The sequence below is a fragment of the Gorilla gorilla genome, chromosome 4 (genome assembly GCF_029281585.2).
Source record: "Gorilla gorilla gorilla isolate KB3781 chromosome 4, NHGRI_mGorGor1-v2.1_pri, whole genome shotgun sequence".
Classification (NCBI taxonomy): domain Eukaryota; kingdom Metazoa; phylum Chordata; class Mammalia; order Primates; family Hominidae; genus Gorilla; species Gorilla gorilla.
Window position 1 is genome coordinate 50,074,171 of NC_073228.2, and position 6,046 is coordinate 50,080,216.

Below are 6,046 nucleotides of genomic sequence, written 5' to 3' on the forward strand. Positions count from 1 at the left end.
CTGTAGTCCCAGCTATTCAGGTGGTTAGGTGGAAGGATCTCTTAAGCCTGTTAGGAAGAGGTTGCAGTGAGCTGAGATCATGCCACTGCACTCCAGCCTGGGTGACAGAGTGAGACCCTGTCTCAAAAAAAATGATAATAAAATAAGGCCGGGCACGGTGGCTCACGCCTGTAATCTCAGCACTTTGGGCGGCCGAGGTGGGCGGATCATCTGAGATCCGGAGTTGGAGACCAGCCTGACCAACATGGTGAAATCCCGTCTCTACTAAAAATACAAAATTAGACAGGCATGGTGGTGTCCGCCTGTAATCCTAGCTACTCGGGAGGCTGAGGCAGGAGAATTGCTTGAACCTGGGAGGCAGAGATTGAAGTGAGCTGAGATTGTGCCACTGTACTCGAGATCATGCCACTGCACTCCAGCCTGGGCAACAGAGCGAGACTCCATCTCAAAAAATAAAATAAAATAAAATAAGGCTGGGTGCGATGGCTCATGCCTATAATCTCAGCACTTTGGGAGGCCGACAGGCAGATCACCTGAGGTCAGGAGTTTGAGACCAGCCTGGCCAACATGGTGAAACCCCGTCTCTACTAAAAACACAAAAATTAGTTAGACATGGTGGTGGGCACCTGTAATCCCAGCTACTCGGGAGGCTGATACAGAAGAATCACTTGAACCCGGGAGATGGAGATTGCAGTGAGCCAACATCTTGCCGCTGCACTCTAGCCTGGGTTACAGAGCGAGACTCTGTCTCAAAAAAATAAATAAATAAATAAATAGAAAAGAACTGTGATGAATTCCACAGGAAACAGGATATAGAAATAGGGATTAACAGGCTGTGAATAACTTTAGATAGGAGTGGTTAGACAAGGTCTGTTGGAGTAACAAGGAAACAGCCACGCCAAAGCCGGGGAAGGAAAAGGAACAGCATATGCAAAGGTCCTGAGCTGGGAAGTGGACTGGCTGGAATTTAGTGGGCAGCAGAGATGTAGGTGGGGTAGGCAGGGCCTTGAAGGAGGTGAGATAAAGAAGAACTGTATCCAAAGCCCCATGAGAATTGACTGGAAGAAAAGAAGGACATGGTATGAATGATGTGCTAAGCGATACAGGAAAAAAAAAATCATAGCCTTGAAAATATTGAGCTGGGGGCCAGGCGCGGTGGCTCATGCCTGTAATCCCAGAATTTTGGGAGGCCAAGGTGGGTGGATCACAAGGTCAGGAGTTTGCAGGAGGCAGAGGTCGCAGTGAGCCAAGATCGTGCCATTGCACTCCAGACTGGGCGACAGGGCGAGACTTGGTCTCAAAAAACAAAAAAGGCCCGGAGCGGTGGCTCACGCCTGTAATGCCAGCACTTTGGGAGGCCAAGGTGGGTGAATCACAAAGTCAGGAGATTGAGACCATCCTGGCTAACACGGTGAAACCCCATCTCTACTAAAAAAAATACAAAAAGTTAGCTGGGCATGGTGGTGGGAGCCTGTAGTCCCAGCTACTCCGGAGGCTGAAGCAGGAGAATGGCGTGAACCTGGGAGGCGGAGCTTGCAGTGAGCCCAGATTGTGCCACTGCACTCCAGCCTGGGCGACAGAGCGAGACTCCGTCTCAAAACAAACAAACAAAAAACAAAAAAGGAAAAAAAAAAAGAAAATATTGAGTGGGGAGGACTGTTCAGACTGAAGGAAAGAGACATACCTGCATAACGATGCCTGAGGTGTTTTGGCAGAGAGAAGGCCCAAAGAGTTTGTGTTGCGCAGACCTGCTCTTCACTGTGATATTAGTGGGGGTTTTGGGCACCCCTGGGTGAGCCTTGCTGTTGCTGAACCCCATGAAGATCTCATCACCCTCACAAGTTGCCCCTTACTCCCTTTGGTCACCGCAGTGACTTGCCACCCACTTACCATCCCCAAGGTTCTCTTTCTTGCTATGCTTTCCTCTTGACTTTGGGTTTTACTGCTAATTCCTTCGGGGAAGAGGTGAAGCAGTTCTCACAGGGTTAACGAGAATTTTGGACACAAATATAGTTATAATTAAGGAAAAACAGATATAAAGCTCTCAATTTAGGCAAACTGTGCTTGAATTTGAATCCTGGCTCTGCCATTTACCAGCTGTATGTTCTTGGGGAAGTGACTTAGCCTTGGGTAAGTCTCATTTTCTGCATCTATAAAGTCACAGTATTTGCCTCATGGAGTTATTGTAAGGATTAAATAAATGAGTTCACAGATGTGTTACATGAATTACATTCTTAGAACAGTGGCTAGTACATATTCAACACTGTATGTTTGTTAATGCTGATGTCATCATTCAAGACTTTTTTTGGAGACAGAGTCTCGCTCTGTCGCCCAGGCTGGAGTGCAGTGGTGCTACCTCGGCTCACTGCAACCTCCACCTCCCAGGTTCAAGCGATTCTCCTGCCTCAGACTCCCAAGTAGCTGGAATTACAGGCACCCGCCACCATGCCCAGCTAATTTTTGTATTTTTAGTAGAGACAAGGTTTCACCATGTTGGCCAGGCTGGTTTAAAACTCCTGACCTCAAGTGATCCGCCTGCCTCAGCCTCCCAAAGTGCTAGGACTACAGGATGAGCCACCACGTCAGGCCTCAAGACTTATTTATTAATATTTAATTAATTCAGTCTTAGGTGAGCTCTAGGCTAGATGATAGATGCTGAGATTATGAAGACAGGGCTTAAGGGGTTCAAGTTTCCAGGAACCCACAGTTTAGGGGAAGATGTTTGTTAGCACGTGGCCAGAGAGTCAGCCAGACCTGATTTTCATTCTGAGTTTCCACCTAGTTTCTAGCTGTGAGACCAGTCTTGAGCCAGTCTTTCACTTTCTCAGTCTTCGTTTCCTCAGTTGTAAAATAAGAATTATAATATTACCCTCACTGGGTTCTGGTGAGGATCAAATGAGATAATCTATGTAAAATGCTTAGCACAGTTCCTGGAACATAGTAGTAATTACTTAATCAATGTTAATTATTATTTTTTTTCAGGAAGTAGGCCAATACGTGGATTTATTAGAGTTCAAGGTAGAGAATGTATTCTAGATGGGGAAACAACCTGCCGTAGGAGTCTGGTAGGAGATTAACTTTGCCAGTAAGAATAGAAGGAAGCCTAGAGGAGGTGATGTTGCAACAGGGCTTTGAAGAATGAGTAAGAGTTCTCAGGTAGGGACTGAGGAAAGAGATTCCAGGTAGAAGGAAGACTATCCACAGAGGCATGAAGTTGCAGAAGGTGTAGACATGTTTGGAGGAAGGTAACACATTTAGTAGGGTTTGTGGGACTAGGTTAGAAAAGGGGGGATTCAGGTCAGCCTTTGTGGAATTTATCTTTTTTTTGAGACAGAGTCTCACTGTATTACCCAGGCTGGATTGCAATGGCGCAATCTTAGCTCACTGCAACCTTTGTCTCCTGGGTTCAAGCGATTCTTCTGCCTCACCCTACTGAGTACCTGGGATTACAGGTGCCCGCAAACACGCTTGGGTAATTTTTGTATTTTTAGTAGAGACAGACTTTCACCATGTTGGTCAGGCTGGTCTTGAACTCCTGACCTCAGGTGATCCACCCGCTTCGGCCTCTCAAAGTGCTGAGATTACAGGCGTGAGCCACCGTGCTGGGCCTGTAGGATTTTATGATTCAAATAAAGAGGGAGAAAGAAGGAACATCAATTGAGCTCCTACCACATGCATGGCACTGAATTATGGTGTTTTTTTCTTTCTTTTTTTTTTTTTGAGACAGAGTCTCACTTTGTTGCCTGGGCTGGAGTGCAGTGGCGTGATCTCGGCTCACTGCAACCTCTGCCTCCCGGGTTCAAATGATTCTCCTGCCTCAGCCTCCCAAGTAGCTGGGATTACAGGCACCCGCCACTACGCCCAGCTAATTTTTTTGTATTTTTAGTAGAGACGGGGTTTCATCATGTTGGCCAGGCTGGTCTCGAACTCCTGACCTCAGGATTCGCCCGCCTCGGCCTCCCAAAATGCTGGGATTACAGGCATGAGCCACTGCACCCAGCCACGGCACTGAATTAAATGGTCAGCTTTTTGTTTATTGTTTGTTTTTGAGACAAGGTTGGTCTTGTTCTGTTGCTCAGACTACAGTACAGTAGAACGATCATAGCTCACTGTAACTTCGAACTTCTTTCTAAGTTCAAGTGATCCTCCTGCCTCAGCCCTCAGAATAGCTGGGACTACAGGAATGCCACCACCACGCCCGGCTAATTTTTTGTAAAGTTGGTGTTTTGCCATGTTGCCCAGGCTGATCTCGAACTCCTGGCCTCAAATGATCTTCCTGCCTCGGTCTCCCAAAGCTTTAGGATTACAGGCATGAGCCACTGTGCCTGGTCAGCATTTTTAAAATTTAACTTGGATTGGCCGGACACGGTGGCTCCCAGCACTTTGGGAGGCTGAGGTGGGTGGATCACTTGAGGTCAGGAGTTCAAGACCAGCCTAGCCAACATAGTAAAACCCCGTCTCTACTAAAAATGCAAAAATTAGCTGGGCATGGTGGTGGGCACCTGTAGTCCCAGCTACTTGGGAAGCTGAGGCAGGAGAATTGCTTGAACCTGGGAGGCGGAGGTTGCAGTGACCCAGGATCATACCATCGCATTCCAGCCTAGGCGACAAGAGGAAACTCTGTCTCAAAAAAAAAAAAAAAAAAAAAAAATTAACTTGGATTTTATCTTGCCGGTAATAGGGAACCATAGAGATTTTTAAGCCGACTGTGACATGATTGAATTTTTTTTTTTTTTTTTTTGAGCCAGGGTCTTGCTCTATCGCCTAGGCTGGAGTGCAGTGGAGGGATCTGGGCTCACTGCAACCTCCACCTCCTGGGTTCAAGCAATTCTCCTGCCTTAGCCTCCTGAATAGTTGGGACTACAGGCACGTGCCACCATGGCTGGCTAATTTTTACTTTTGTTTTGAGATGGAGTTTCGCTCTTGTTGTCCAGGCTAGAATGCAATGGCGCGATCTCGGCTCACTGCAACCTTCACCTCCCGGGTTCAAGAGATTCTCTTCCCTCAGCCTCCCGAGTAGCAGGGATTACAGGTGCAAGCCACCATGACTGGCTGATTTTTGTATTTTTAGTAGAGACAGGGTTTCATCGTATTAGTCAGGCTGGTCTCGAACTCCTGACCTCAGGTGATCTGTCCGCCTCAGCCTCCTAAAGTGCTGGGATTACAGGCGTGAGCCACAGTGCCCAGCCTAATTTTTGTATTTTTAGTAGAGACGGGGTTTCACTGTGTTGGCCAGGCTAGTCTTGAACTGACCTTGTGATCCACCCGCCTTGGCCTGAATGTTTATTTATTTAATTTTTAGGATGATGTCCCTGGCAGCCAGTGGAAGAATAGGATAGAGTAAGGAGAGAATAATCAGGTGGTTAAGGCAGTGGCCCAAGGGACAGAAATTGCAGCATTTAGCCAAGAGGAATTTGGCAGGGTTGTGGAGAAAGGCCAGTGTCTGGGCTGAAGAGAATTTTTGCAGGTCAAACCCATAGTCGCAGAGGTAGATTTTATGTGTTACTGGTGGGGAGGCCAATGAGGGAAACAGAGGCCAGCTCTTGAGAAGTCAGAAGCAGGGCAGGGTTTGAATGAATGGAACAAAGCTATGGGACGTAAAGCCCCAGAACCTGACTCTGAACCTGGTATATTTCTGAGTTTCTCTGTGATCTTGAAAATGTCATATTATGTTGTCTTTAGTTTTCTATTAGCGGATAATATGGCCTCTCCTATCTGCTACTCATGATTGTGAGAAAGAAACCAGGCAGGGAGTGTATAAGGTGTGTAAGTGCTTTGTAAGCAGTAAATCACTAAACAAATCCTAGACCCTATGTTATCAGGGAGGCAGTTGGCCGCACGGGATAGCACAGTTACAAGAGAATATAGGCGGAGATGGGGGATATCTGTCCTGTGGTGTAGATAAACAGCCTAATCAATACACACACACTCTACAGGTAAATACAGCAATTTCCATACTGAGCTGTGTCTACCAGAGGGCAATAGGAGGTTCTCAATTCTCACCACCAGTGACCCTATGAATTGCCCTGTAGATGCCTCTGTCCCT